Consider the following 15,843-nt stretch of genomic DNA (forward strand, 5'->3'; position numbering starts at 1 on the left):
TCAGGAGGTTTTTGAAAGGGGCTTCCAACCTGCACCCACTGGTGGTTCACAGGTATCCTACCTGGGATCTTCATGTGGTCCTTAATGGCCTTACGAAGCCCCCCTTTTGAACCCCTTAGAACATTTTCTCTCTGTTTCCTGACTCTGAAGGTAGTGTTCCCCGTTTCCATCAGTTCAGCCAGGTGGGTATCTGAGCTCGCTGCTCTTTCCATCAGACAGGACCTTTGTTCCTTTCACGATGATAGGGTTGTTCTCCATCTGGACCCCTCATTTATTCCAAAGGTTAACACCTGGTTTCACAGGTCCCAGGACACTGTGTTGCCTGGCTTCTGCCCCCTCCCACACCATGACTTAGAGCAGCAGTGGCACATATTAGATGTAAGAAGGGCTCTTAGAATATACATTAAGCACACTTTATCCTTCAGGAAGTCGGAAGCCATGTTTGTTTCCTTTTCCCTTCTCACTTGGGGCACAAGGCCTCTTCTACTATTAGCAGGTAGGTCAGATCTTGCATTGAGCAGACCTACCAAGCTGCGGCTCTTCCGGTTCCTCGAGGTCTGACGGTGCACTCTACCAGAAGCGCGGCCACTTCTGCTGCCTGGGCAACCCAAGCACCCTTGGAGGAGATCTGTCGTGCGGCCATGTGGACTTCCCCGTCTCCTTTCATCAGACACTACCGTCTGAATACCTTTGCCTTGGTGACTGCAGCCTTCGGTAGACAGGTGCTTCAACAAGTGGTTTAACCATCAGTGTGATGAGCCGCCTGTGGACATGCAAGCTTTGTTATGTCCTGGGCTCTCGATGCAGCATGGAGGAGAATGGGCGTTGGTAGAAGTTACCCTGAACACCCTTTCTATCTATGCTGTGAGAGAGCCCAGCCCCTCCCTTGATTCGTCCGGAGAGGGTAAATCATATTTCTGTATTCATTTTGTGCTTTCAGAGACACCTTTCAGTCTGTGAAGTATCTTCGCCAAAGCTGGGGTCTCTCCCGGGGGCTGGCTTTTATATCTTAGTACAGACTCAGCTAAATGACCTCATAGGAAGGAGTCAACCCATCCTGGGCTCTCTCGCAGCATAGATAGAAAGGGCGTTCAGGGTAACTTCTACCAATGCCCATTTTCAGTTGACAGACTAAAGGACTCACTAGCAGGAGCCAAGAAGCTGGAACTCTGTACCACATCCCAGAACCAAGTCGTCTGGGTTTGGTTAGGCCCACCTCTTAACATCTCTCAATGCAGTCTCAACTCCAGCCACTAACTTTAGTTCTCCGTAAGCCTTATGTCTTCGCTATCCTACATCTGCATCAATGCGGAAACTGTGGCTCAGGGCCCTTCTGTGATTCTACACGGGAACAAAGAATAGAATTATTGAATTGGGACTACTTTCTCCTGGTATTATTTAGCATCCGGTTGTTCAGAAACACTAGCTAATGTTTCAGATCCAACAACAGCCAAGATGCAAAGATACTGTATTTCCCAAATCAGTTAAGTAGTAAGAAATTAAAAAGGGAAACTGAGAAGGTAAGGTGCCCCCAAATCCCAGGGCTTCACCCAAAATATACCCCAATCCATCATTGCAACTGCTATTCCCTTTTCCACCCCTAAACTCTCAATTGGTATATGAGTGTTGAGGGGAGGCCAATATCAGCTCTCCCAAGGGAGAAGAGCTGTTGTAATGTAGAGATGAACTTGAAGAAATAAGGCAAAGGCAATGGTTGCAAAAATAAACTTTCAGTCCCTGACACAGAGGAAGAAGGCCAAAGAAACTCAGGCTGACATCTTCTTAACTCACTAGACTAATTTACTCTCTTGGCTTATTTTTTTCAAGGTGATCTCTTTGGTTCTCTACATTCAGGAAGTATAAGTTGCCAACATTTATTCAAGGTATTAATACTGTGCAGAGAGGGAATCTCTTGTTTACTAGATCCTATTGGGCTACCTATCCCATTATTCCTGATTACAGTTCGAATTTGTTATGGCTAATTCATAGGTTTTCCAGCTCTGGTTGAATATTTCCAAGTTTATTAGGACTGTTCATCTTAGAATGGGATTAGTTATCACCACCACCAACAAAATCCTGTTAATTGGACACACAATTTCTTTATTCTCCTGAAAAAGATAATTAAAGATAACATAACCCAAAGGATGTTTCTTTTCTTTTCAAACTAGAAATTCAAGGACTGTAGTCTTTAATGTTCCTGCCACTCTTTTTCTATTCTACATCCAACTTTCTATTCAATTTTCTACATTGAATATATACTATATATTGAATATTGAAAACACTATTCAATTTTCTATTCTAAATAGAAGGACATTTGTCTGGAATGGTATAGGGCCTGGACAGAGGTTAAACTGGAAGACCCCCAAGATCCCTTCCAACCCTATTATTCTTATGTTATATTCTTCTAAAACATCACTTAAAGAGAGCATAGGCATAATCCTGAACGCTAACCAAGTAACCCTAAATGTTCTGGGCTACAACTCCTACAATCCAAAATATTTGGAGCACATTAGACTGCCTCTGTACTAACTCACTGGAATAGTTACTCATTGGCTCCCTATGCTCAAGCAATGAAAGATTAGGAAATCAATGTAGGTTTATCTGAAGGAGAAATACAACCAGGAATCCTGGTCTCTAGAGTATCCTACCAAGTAAGCAACAGTCCTCAGTTGTCTTGCAGAGCTTACAGATAAACTCCAACATCTATTTTTCTATACCTCTATTATTCCTCAAAAGACCTATAAATGGAACCACATGTCCTGACCTGCCATTTGAATTATTCCTTCTTGGAATAAGAGTAGAACTGGGGGTTTTAAAACACTTCTCTATCCTAACTCCAAATGTTTCTCAATCTTTTCTTATATCATTGTCCCAAGAAGTAGTAATTCACACATCATTACCATACTTAGACCAATAAATTAGAAGATACCAGGATCTCCTCCTACTTTCTATCCATACACTTTACCTCAGAATGTCCATTCTCCATGTAATTAAGTTGAACAACAACAACAACAAAAAGGAGCTGTCCTGACATCCACTACTGCATCTATGATCGCCCCGTAACCATTTAGTGAGGCAGACCCCATGGTCATGATTCAATTAGTGCATAAGGCAATAGAAATTGGAAACTTCTGAGTATTCGGGATTTTTTATGCCAGAGGAAGCTCAGTAAGAGAGAGGCACCATACTTGGTATCAGTAAGGAGGCACCATACTCTCTCTTCAAAGCCTGAGTATGCTCAGCCATGGGCAATGGAAGATACCAAGAGGCATTCCTAGGATTTCCCAAGTTGCTTCATTTTGATTCTCTGCTCTGTTGTACATGAAGGAGGCCATCTCCTTTTGCTAAATTCACACACCAAGCTTAAAGTGGGAGGTCTTCCACAGAGACAATCTCAAAGGCTTCTCGGGCTGAAAGACGTCCTAAGCAGGCCTTATTATTTACCACTCCTGAGGCGCCACTTGCACTAGGAAAGCTAGAAGCTCAACCCTTCCCACTCCGCTTTCTAACAAGCCACAAAGTCAAGCTGTAGGGCAGCTACAATCTCAGGCTGCCTGCGTTCAATGAGAGGCAGTTTGCAGCAGCGTCTTCTCCGGTGCACCAAGCTGGGAGACGCCAGGTGGTAATGTAACTACATCTTGTCATGACATCTAATGAGCAGAAACCCCATGTTCAGCAGATAACAGCCCAAAATAATACCTATGCCAAAAATAGCTGCCCTGGTCATGGTGTTTGACTCTAGTAAACTCAGGATGGATCTAAAGACTTTTGCTTTTGTTTGCTTTCCTGGATTGGAGGGAGGGGGGAGGAGATGTTTTTGGCTGGATGTAGGTTTTTCTCTGTTATGTAACTGCATGTTTTTCTCCCCGCCTCCCCCCTCAAAAAAACCCAACCCCTGCTCACTCTAACACTGTACATATGTCACAGAGTAGGTTAAATCTTGAGTCTTACTCCCCAGCATTATAGTGTTCTTTTACTAGGGTATTTTATTGCTTGACAGACCACGGGCTGCAAAAGGGTCATTTTGCTTCTTTGGGGATTGAAAACCCAGCTGCAGATACACAATTCACTGCAATCAGCCTTTGATCTGCAGCAATAAACAAAAGTTTCCCCCTCCCTCTCTTTTTCCAGTATATGCACGCTCTCTCGTTGCCCCACCATGTACTTCTCCTCCACAAATTCCAGATACAGAGGGGAAAAGTTCTTCCCCGTTCTGCACAACACGGCCTCCTCCTCCTCCCCTTCCCCTCAACAGCCTTGAGCATTCTTACATGCCTATTCACAATCTCTCCCATGTGAACTTGCAACATTGCATGCTTGCAGCCAGAGAACCCCTTCAAGCCCTCTCGGGTGATTGCTGTTGAAAACTGAAAAACGCAAGACTCTTTCCATTCTAGAGTGGGAAACTGATCACTAACCATAAATGAATAAGCCTACAATAAGCACATCTCTGTTAGAAACCAAGAGAACTTCCCTCGAAACCCAAATCCAATTAAATCAATCCTTGCATCAGTATAACCCTCAAAACCTAATTTCACTCAGTCTCCTGCTTTGTGGCCCTGAACTCTGTTCCCCAGATATTTTACGGTTCCTTCAAAAGTTACATTTTCTGCATAACTTTATGGAAATAAAACTTTGGAAGCAAAAGAGAGACCCACTTAGCGGAGCTTTTTAAAAAGTAAGATAGAACAAAGGCATTTATCCCAGGGATTCGAACTAGCTTGGAAGTGGAATCAGACCTTATGGGTGATGTCAGGGACATCAGTTTAATTCCCAGTTAAAAGGGAGGAGTTATGTTTCAAACATCTGAAACCTTCTTAGTATAGCCTGTGTACATTTTATTTCCAAAACTTCTGTTTCCTAAAGTGTTTAAAATTGTCAATGATATGTAAGATATTTTAATACACAGGGCTGGGAATTGCTGATTCCGTGAGGAATCTTGCCCTCTGCATATCTTGAGTGTTCTTAGCTGGCCTTATGGATGAAAAATGCCAAGTCCGGAGCAAAGACTTCTGCAGAGATGCACTATCCATCCTCCCTTGTCAGCAAAAAGTCCAGTACATGTCATGTCAAGAACCAAAAAAAAAAAAAAAGGATTCAGACAAGCAGCGAAAGAATTGTCAGCACAGCACTGACTGAGTGGAGGTAGATAAGGCCATGGATCGTGCAAAGACAGAATAAGCAGTTTTCAGAACTCAGAGCATCCTTTAATTATATTTCTCATGACACATCATTTGGTCTTTTATAACTGAGGGAAGACTCAAGAGACCCAGAGAATGCATTTAGTCCCAACTGGAAATATAGGAGTGGAAGCCAAGAGTCCTGGTTTGTTTCTCAAATGTGACATCTTCCTTATTGGAAGTGTGGGCAAGACTGGAGCCAGATGATATAAGTTGTTTCAGTTCTGGGAGATGAAAAGTTTTTACCAAATTTTTTGTTCACAATGGTGGACTGTGCTATGGAAAACAACCCCTATGCCATATTCCTCCACTTTTCTATTTTTTTTTTCTAGCTACTGGATGAAAGGGACAAGGCCGGCAGGGAGCCATGTTTCTACTCAGTTCCTATCCCTGGATTTAGACAGTTCTGTCTTCCCCCTCCCTCTGTTGCTTGCCTAAAATATTTTGAGCCTGAGCTATTGCAAAGCATTGGGGATGCCAAGATAAAAAGGAACTGAGAAACAGAGTGGGAGGGATGCACATCAATGAAGAACAGCGTCAGGCAAACCAGCTACCTGCTGAAAGGATGATATGAAATATACAGTATGATATATATAATTTGCATAATAACTCCAGAGACAGGAATGGGAGGATGGCATAAGGCTGTCACATTTGTAGGAGACATCCAATGGAACTGAAATGGAGCTGTGGTCTGAACAACAGGTGAGTTGATCAGCTGATAGAATGGAAGATACAGTTCATGGTAAAAAGTTCCTTATTGTCCAAGTACAGAAAGCAAAGTCTGAAGGATGGAAGAGTGAAAAGAAAGTGCAAGCAAGCCGTGCCCAGTTTAGCAGCCTCCAAATGTTTTATATTAGGACACTTAATCTTAAAAAATCTTAATCTTAAAAAATTCAGCAAGACTGGCCTAAACACATAATGGGGATTGATTACTACAGTCTAGGGCCTATAGATTAAGCCTACCAAGGATTATCAGCTGTCTAGCACAGTTCCTATAGAGATTATTTAAATGGTTCTCACACACGTGCACTCAAATGTATTATTTAAGCAGACTGGAATCTACTGAATGAAAATTAGAATACAAAATTTAGAAAATGCTAAAAGTAGATGCTGAAGCCAGTACAACAGGTTTAAATGTTAGTTCAGGTCAGAGACATTCACGTGGGTATCCCAAATGCTCTTTGTGTAATAAAACTGAAGCTTCTGCTGTCAAAGCTCCAGCAAAGCAGCTGGTAACTGGGGAGGAAAGGGGAAAATATAGCGTTGAACTTCCAGTACCTGACCCGATGATACCGAACCCAACGGAGACGCTTGTTACAATACTCCTCACATTTCAATCTCTCTAACTTTGCAAAGAGAAACGTGGTTCTTCCAAGGGACTGTGAAGGAACACAAAACCCATTATGAAACCAAAGTCAGCAACAGTTCTAAAGCTGTGGCCCAGAGAGAGAGAGGGGGGGGGCAAGTTTCAGGAAAGGATAAAGGGGAGAATCTAGTCAGTAAAAGATTCTTGGCTGCAACTCTTAACTAAGACTCTGACAGGTGGACCATTCACATAACCAAGAGGGTCTCCTCTCCCTTATTCCCCCAGAGCTGGGGAGAGCAGATTAAGAACTGTTGCTGAGTTTAATCCAGAAATCCCTTTCTAACGAAAAAAAGATAGGTTAGTTCCACTAAGCATTTCCCTCACGGTAGACAGGTGAGGGAAAACACAACCAAGTGCTGCAAACTGTCTCATTATTATAATTACTGGCTCTTACATCACCTTTCATATAGCTGTGGTCCCAAATGGATTAAAGAGGAAGAGAAGCAGAGAGGTGACTGGCTAAGAAGCATGGAAACGAAACTACACCCCCCCCCCCCAAGTAAATAACAGCTTTGAGACTTGCTGGGTTGCACAGGAACAAGATCCAGGGCTCAGCAAGCCTAGCCGAGCATGGAACTAAAGGGAGAGGGGGAGGGTGGGGAGGGGTCGCGTCAGCAGCAGCGCATCTGCTTACCTTACCCTACCTCTTTAAATGAAAATCTCACCCCTCCCAACCCACAGACCAACCCGTTTAATCCGGATCAGCAAAGCGCGCCCTTTCTTACCCCGTGCAGCTTCAGTGCGCTGCCCAGACCGGCTGAGCCCCCGCCGGCGCATCCCGGCAGCGAGCGACCAGCGCGCCCTCCCCCTTCTCAGGCCGGGGAGGAGCGAGCCCGAGTCTCCCTCCCACACCGCCCACCTTCGCCTCTCGAGCGGCGCAAGCGGGGGCGAGAGAGGAACCTCTGCGGGTCCCGCTAGCGGCTCTCTTCCCCCCCCGCCCCAACATCCACCCACCCATCCAAGTTCGCACCGGAGAACTCTAGGCCTTCTCCATCCGCCGCCGCCCTGAGATATATAAGGCGACCGAGAGACCCGGCCTCTCCGATCCCTCGGCGAGGGATTTAACAAAGCAAAAAGAGCGCCCCCCAAATCTCTTTGCTTCGCAGCTGCCAAACCGGGGAGTAAACAGCGCCTTGAGCGTGCAAAGAATACGAGGAGTCTTTTTAACAAACTGTTTGTTGTGGGTGAAGAGAGCAAGAGAGGGAGCGAGCAAGCGAGAGATCTCCTGCTTTTATTATTTTTTTATTATTACATAACTCAAGGCAGCAAACATATCTAATACATATCTAATACAGGTAGCCCTCGAGTTACCACCACAACGGAGCCCAAAACTTACGTTGCTAAGTGAGACGTTTGTTAAGGGAGTGTGCCTCGTTTTACGATTTTTATGCTGTTAAGTGTATCGTTGCATTTGTTAGTAACTTGCTTGTTAACTGAATCTGGCTTCCCCATTGATTTTTTTTATTTTTTTATTTTTGCTTGTCAAGAGGCCGCAAAAGGGGATCCCATGACCCAGGGAGACTGCAACTGTCATAAATATGAGTCAGTTGCCAGGCACCTTAATTTTGATTGTGTGACTATGGGGATGCCACAACGGCCCTAAGTGTGAAGAATGATAAGCCACTTTTTTCAGTCCCGTTGCAACTTCAAATGGTCACTGTATGAACTGTTCTAAGTCAAGGATTACCTGTACTCCTTCCTCCTGCCGTTTTCTAGACAACCCTGGATGGCTGAGAGACTATAATTGGTTCAAAGTCAGCAAGCTGATTTTCATGCCTAAAGCAGAATTAGAACTACCCTCTTCTGTGAAGACGTTTCGCTTCTCATCCAAGAACTTCCTTCACCATCTCCTGGTTTCTAGCATGGAGCCTTAACCACACTAGGCCAGGGATGTCAAACTCGATTTCATCAGGGTTGTATTTGACTTGGGGGTGGGGGGGACAGCTTTACGTCACTTGTATAGGAGGTGCCTGTAGAGGCCCGAGTGCTCTGCCAATCAAAACGGGCTCCTGGGCTCCAGTTTTAGCTGCAATGGCCTCCTGCAACCCTCTGCCAACAAAAATGGAGTTTGAGAAGGCCGCATGCGACCCTCCAGAACTCCATTTTAGCTGGCAGAGGCACTGTGAGCCAGTCATTTGCTGTTTCCAGGGCGACTCTGTAGGCCAGATCTAAGTACCCTATGGACGGGATCAGCCTGCGAGCCTTGATTTTGACACCCCTGCAGGCTAAACTGGGGTGTCCTTGGTGATCTCTGAGCCTGGTGGTTTTCTTGTAAATGTTTCATTACCAACAGCATCAGTGCTAGAAGGGAGAATAAGTAGCGCAGGGGTCGCCAACCTTTTGGACCTCAGGGACCACCAAACTCATAATTTTAAATCCTAGGGACCACTAACTGGTTCTGTGGGGGTGGCCTAATTTGTGGGTGTGGCTTGATGGTCATGTGACTGACTGGGCATGGCTTGTATGTAAATATTATAAATATTTATATAAATATTGAATTTTTATGTAAGAAAGAGCCATTTTTACCCAAAATCTGGCAAAGCAGGCAGGCAGATTGAGTTGCTCACAGAATCATTCATTGATCTATCTATCTGCCCTCGGCTACCTGTGTCTGTCACATAAAATTTGCTTGCTGTGAGTCTGCACTGCATAATAAAATATTCAGTCCTAAGGGAAGCTCAGCTGTGCTTAAAAGCAGAGCCGAAGTTCTAAAGACTAGCTAGAAAGCAAGAAATCCAACCATTTCCTGCTTCCTAGCTAACCTAAATTTTCCGGCACAGCAGAATAGCTAATGGTCGGGGGTGGGGAAGGAAAAATAGCAACTTAGCAGGCAAGTTTGCCTGGTAAAGAGTGAGTAGGGAGGGAGGGTTCCCGCGGGCCATGTGGGTGGCACAGTCTTGTGTTACTGCACAGCCTGGATTAATTGCTTTGGGGGGTGCTCTGGGGGTGACATTTCTCTGCGGCCCACTAAAATTTTCTTGTGGCCCACCGGTGGGCGACCGCTAAAGTAGGTATGCTTATTTTTACATGCTAGTGGCTTGCCTTGTCAATGTTGACAGGAGTGCTCTTCATGCTTCCTTGATTAGGCAGTTGTTATACTGTTAGCTTGTTTTTATATGCATTTGTAGTTCCTTGATTGGGATATCGTTTACTTGATTGTTGATCTTGTTTAATTTTGGTGTTAAAACTCTGCTCATATGGGTACTGATTGCTGGTGAGGAGGTGTTTTAGCCTTTTTGTTTCCTTTGGAGCTTTTTGTTTTATCTCATTTATGCCAAACTTGCCTATGCATGTTCACACATACCAAATACAGGACTACTTCATAATGACGACCAATTTTCTATCACATTCCAGTGCCAAGCCTCCTTCTCTAACTTTTAAAATCAACACTATAAATGTAGTAATGTCAGTATTATGAGCTAATCCCAATATTTGGGAAGGGGATAGAATTGAGGATAAGGAAACAGCAGTGTGAATAGGGCTTGTGTAGGCTGGTTTGCACCAAAACAGGCTAAAATAACTTAGGGCAATTGTGATTCACTATTTGTCAGAAGCCAAACAGTGTCTTGTATGAACTAACTCAAGAGTTTCAAAGGTGAATAAGTGAGCCCTCACTTTTTGAACTGTTCCATTAATAGTTGGTCCAGAAACTGTGTTCAATATCTTCAGCACTGACACAAAGAGCTACTGTGTGCATACTTTCCCAGAGCAATAAGAGCTGCACCTGTACATGGGAGGTACTATAAACGATTTGGTGTCTTCCAGATATTTTCAACTTCAATTCCTATAATCCTTTAACTATATACTACAGGCTACAACCAGTGGTGTATAGTTAAGGAATGTGCTTGTGTGTTGTTTGTGTGTGTGTGTGTATGCACACATGTATATTTATATATTTATATATTATATATAATTATATATTTATATATTATATATATCTGTGCTTCTCAGAGTAATGTGAGCTTGCAGCTGCTTCTTCCTTTTAACTGCTAGTGTGGGTGTGACTTGATTGGGTGGGGGTGTGTTCTCTCCAAACCCCCAACCAATGAGAATACAATCAGAACACAGCCAAGCACAGAGCAGAAGACACAAGCCTGAAGATGATGAATGAGACTTCATTGAAACGTTGCCTAGATACTTCCAATCTTACACGGGAGAAAACCCGAATAACCAGAGATCCACAAACAAATACCTGCGAGAACCTCAGAAAATATATATATATATGTATGTATGTATGTATGTATGTATGTATGTATGTATATATGTCTAGGTGTGTTCGGGTCTTTTCCCCATGTAAGATTGAGAGTATCTTGGCAACGTTTCAACAAGGTCCCACCCACCATCCTCAGGCTGGTGTCTTCAGCTTCCTGCTTGTGCAAGCAAAGCGTGATCGGAGCTGCTGTCGGAGATGTCGGAGATGGCAGCTCCGATCATGCTTTGCTCGCACGAGCACGAAGCCAAAGGCACCAGCCTGAGTATGATGGGTGGGACCTCGTCAAAACGTCACCAAGATACTCTCAATCTTACATGGGGAAAAGACCCGAACACGCCAAGACCTGCATATATATACTGCTCAAAAAAATAAAGGGAACACAAAAATAAGACATCCTAGATTTGAATGAATGAAATATTCTTATTAAATACTTTGTTCATTACATAGTTCAATGTGCTGACAACAAAATCACACAAAAAATTATCAAATTTAGCAAGTCATCGAGGTCTGGATTTGGAGTTACACTCAAAATTAAAGTGGAAAAAAACACTGCAGGCTGATCCAACTTATGTAATGTCCTTAAAACAAGTCAAAATGAGGCTCAGTAGTGTGTGTGGCCTCCATGTGCCTGTATGACCTCCCTACAATGCCTGGGCATGCTCCTGATGAGGTGGCGGATGGTCTCCTGAGGGATCTCCTCGCACACCTGGACTAAAGCATCCCCCAACTCCTATACAGTCTGTAGTGCAACGTGGCGTTGGTGGATGGAGCGAGACATGATGTCCCAGATGTGCTCAATTGGATTCAGGTCTGGGGAACGGGTGGGCCAGTCCATAGCATCAATGCCTTCATCTTGCAGGAACTGCTGACACACCCCAGCCACATGAGGTCTAGCATTGTGGTGCATTAGGAGAAACCCAGGGCCAACTGCACCAGCATATGGTCTCACAAGGGGTCTGAGGATCTCATCTTGGTACCTAATGGCACTCAGGTTACCTCTGTCGAACACATGGAGGGCTGTGCGGCCCCCTAAAGAAATGCCACCCCACGCCATTACTGACCCACTGCCAATCTGGTCATGCTGGAGGATGTTGCAGGCAACAGAACGTTCTCCATGGCGTCTCCAGACCCTGTCACGTCTGTCACATGAGTTCAGTGTGACCCTGCTTTCATCTGTGAAGAGTACAGGGTGCCAGTGGTGAATTTGCCAATCTTGGTGTGCTCTAGCAAATGCCAAACGTCCTGCACGGTGTTGGGCTGTAAGCACAACCCCCACCTGTGGACGTCAGGCCCTCATACCACCCTCATGGAGTCTGTTTCTGACTGTTTGAGCAGCCACATGCACATTTGTGGACCACTGGTGGTTATTTTGCAGGGCTCTGGCAGTGCTCCTCCTTTCCCTCCTTGCAGAAAGGCAGAGGTAGCAGTCCTGATGCTGGGCTGTTGCGCTTTACTGCCTCCACGTTTCCTGATGTGCTGGCCTGTCTCCTGGTAGCGCCTCCATGCTCTGGACACTATGCTGACAGACACACAGCAAATTTTCTTGCCACAGCTCGCAACGATGTGCCATCCTGGATGAGCTGCACTACCTGAGCCACTTGTGTGGGTTGTAGACTCCATCTCATGCTACCACTAGAGTGAAAGCACTGCCAGCATTCAAAAGTAACCAAACCATCAGCCAGAAAGCATAGGAACTGAGAAGTGGTCTGTGGTCACCATCTGCAGAACCACTCCTTTATTGGGGATGTCTTGCTAACTGCCTATGCTTTCCACCTGTTGTCTATTCAGTTTGCACAACAGCATGTGAAATTGATTGTCAATCAGTATTGCTACCTAAGTGGACAGTATGATTTCACAGAAGTGTGATTGACTTGGAGTTACACTGTGTTGTTTAAGTGTTCCCTTTATTTTTTTGAGCACTATATGTGTGTGTGTGTGTGTGTGTACACACACACACACACACACATACTTATATATGGCTCAAACATCTGGAGATCACTAAATTGTCAAACAAACTATATATATATGGCTATGTATAAAATGACATCATAAGGAACATTATGATCGAAACATATGGCTTCTAACAAGCTTCACACCCAGACATGCTTTACACATTATCCCCTAGATTTATATCTTTACAAACATATGGAAACATAAACAGAAACACCCTGTCATGACAGGATAGCAGTGGCCCTCTACTAGTTTCAACATAATCTGTTACTAATCTCTGCCCATTGGTCAAAACATTAACTCTCCTTACCCCACAGCCAAATTTCTAATGAAACTGCTTATGCACATAAGGGATTAATATTTTAGCTTTCAATACAACACACCATTATTTCCTGATGGTAGGTGAACTGACTCTTTGATATTGCTTAAATGTATAGTAAAGCAACATACCTGCCTGCTTTACTAATACTCATGACCTCAATGAGGCAGATTGGAAGTCTCAGTGATGTTAACTTGGAAAATGCTTATGATAGTTTCAGCCTCCAAGTACAATGAATCGGACTGGCTTGCATGCTCAATTTTAGGATCAATAGTTACAATAGTAAAGAGCGAATCTGAATACTTAAGAACCAGCAAACTAGAACCACTAATGGGAGAGGAGGGGTGAGATGACGAACACCCACTCTGACCTGCTCTTACGCCTTTAATAGTAGCATTGATGTGCCAAAAAGCAGACAATTAAGGAAAGCTTTGAACTGCATAGAGATAAACATCACTGGCTGCAAATATCTGGACATTAAGGGGTTGAGGGGGATTTAACTAAGCCTCTCTTCCCTCATTTCCTGCATGTTCAGGCAGCAAGCTTTGAACCATAGGGGCATCTTTGAAATGATGAGACCAATTAACCAGTGTAACAGCTTGCCTTTAAAAGTTGTGGGAGCTCCATCCACAGAGGCTTTTAAGAAGAGACTGGACAGACATTTGTCTGGTACGGTATAGGGCCGTGATGGCGAACCTATGGCACACGTGCCACAGGTAGCACGCAGAGCCATTTGTGCTGGCACGCAAGCTGCAGGCAAACTTACTTCACTGGGCATGCGCGCGCCTTGCTGATTTTCAGCCAGTTTGAGGTCTTTTTTGGCTTCCCACAGGCTTGAAGAAGGCTTCTGCAGGCTTTGCAGGCCGAAAATTAGTCCCGTTTCATCACTTCCTGTTTTTCCAAAAATATTGGAAGTGACAAAACAGGGCTAGTTTTCAGCCTGCAAAAGCCTTCCTCAAGCCTTTGGGAGGCCGAAAAAGGCCTCAAACCAGCCGAAAATCAGCTGTGAGGCACAGTGCAGGTAAGGGGGCAGCGGAGGTGGGTGGGGATTACGTGCGCATGCGTAGGATGTGTGGGGGGGCGCATTGCCTTCCGGGTGCTGGCACACGAGTGCGAGCGTACAAGCACGCAAACAATTTTTGGCACAGGAGCCCAAAAAGGTTAGCCATCACTGGTATAGGGTCTCCTGCCTGAGGGTGTGTGTGTGTGGGACTAGACCTCCAAGGTCCCTTCCAATTCTGTTAGTCTGTTATTTATTCTTAAAGAGATGAGGAGGTCTGGTAGCACCTCTTCTGACTGTCAAATTTTATTCAAAGACATACCCACCACATTCGTGACAGTAGTCAGAGAAGAGGTTGCTTGGCTCCTCCTGGTTTTTGTTCCACCATAAACCAACATGGTTCTCTCAGAAAGGTGTAAATCTACAAACCAACTGTTTTTGCATGTAAAACTAATCTGGACTTGCTCTAGGAAGGGGAAATGAATCTAGGAAAGAAGAGGGTCTTCTTAAAGGGTCTTCTCACGCCTACAAGAAAGGCCATTTGCACCGAAGAATGTTGAAGAGAGTATTTTTCACTTGCAAACTTGACGAGACGCAGCCTGGATGCAAAGAACCTCCTTTTCTACTCCAGGTATGTTATAGGTTCAAGAGGTTTCCCATTTTAAAAGAGAAATTGCTTCTCTGCTTGTTTGAGGAGCATCAAAAGAAAGGCGTAATGCTTGAATCCTTCTGGCTAAGATGGATACATTACTAATTTTAAAAAGCACAGCTGGCCATCAGTGAAGAGAAAACACAAGAGTCCTGGAAAGACGGACTTCAGTGCAGTCTTTTCATCTGGACTGTGATTCACAAGTAGGTTTCAAAAGCTGTGAAGCAGGGGTGTCCATCCTTATGCTGGCAGGCTTGAAATTTTGGACCTGGACAACCTAGAACTACTCCGCCTACAGTCTGACTTAAGCTTAGTACACAAAATTGTCTGCTATAATGTCCTATCTGTCAATGACTACTTCAGCTTCAACCGCAATAACACACGGGCAAACAGTAGATACAAACTCAGAATAAACCGCTCCAAACTCGATTGCAGAAAATACGACTTCAGCAACAGAGTGGTCAATGCCTGGAACTCACTACTTGACTCTGTTGTTACATCCTCAAACCCCCAAAACTAACTGTCTACTGTGGACCTACTCCATTCCTATTGTATTGTTTGTCAAGCATATATTTTTTTCTCATACATGCTTGACAAACAAACAAAATAAATAAATAAACTTTCAAGACTCATGTACTTCAACTCCCAGAATTCCCCACCCATTATGCTGACTGAGGAATTCTGGGAGTTGAAGTCCATAAGTCTTAAAAGTTGCTAAGGTTGGACACCTCTGCTATAAAGCCATCCTTCTCCTTTGAAACAGCATTTTGCTGCAGACTAAGGGACAGGCAGTGGACTGCCAGGCAGGGCTGAAAAGGAGAGCCACATGCTGTATTGAATTGCTGCCACTGAGCAGCAACTGCAAACAGAATCCGGTGACTGGCAGAGATCCAGCTCTTCTGGATGACTTTTATGTCCCAGAGAATGTGCCCATCGAAGAACAGGGCACGAGGAGCAGGGCAGGGGCTTTGCTGGGCCTAAGGAAACAGCTGACCCTAGAAAACTCTGCCTTCCCATCTCCAAAAGGCTGGGAGATGAGGTGCCAGTCCTCTGGATATGATACTTTGGGGGCATGTGGCAAATTCTGCATCTTCTATGCACTGAGATGAGACACTTAATACTCCCAGAACAACTAATCCAAACCACATCTGATCTGCATAAAAACA

The 15,843-nt window shown here is 44.4% G+C and overlaps 1 protein-coding gene across 10 annotated transcripts in view; it reads right to left on the bottom strand.

Annotated features, from left to right (window-relative positions):
* Positions 1-15,843, bottom strand: part of ZNF385A (zinc finger protein 385A) — a 165,206-nt gene that overhangs the window by 79,983 nt on the left and 69,380 nt on the right. Inside the window, exon 1 of one of the 10 annotated variants that reach the window (XM_087925383.1) lies at positions 7,272-7,390. The exons of the other annotated variants lie outside the window; for them this stretch is intronic. The gene's annotated coding sequence lies outside the window, so the exon portion shown is untranslated. Of the gene's footprint in view, positions 1-7,271; positions 7,391-15,843 lie in introns of those variants that run through there. 10 annotated transcript variants of the gene reach the window in all.

Source organism: Pseudonaja textilis, chromosome 2 (assembly GCF_049901715.1).
Source record: "Pseudonaja textilis isolate UNSWEBS1 chromosome 2, rPseTex1.2, whole genome shotgun sequence".
Taxonomy (NCBI): domain Eukaryota; kingdom Metazoa; phylum Chordata; class Lepidosauria; order Squamata; family Elapidae; genus Pseudonaja; species Pseudonaja textilis.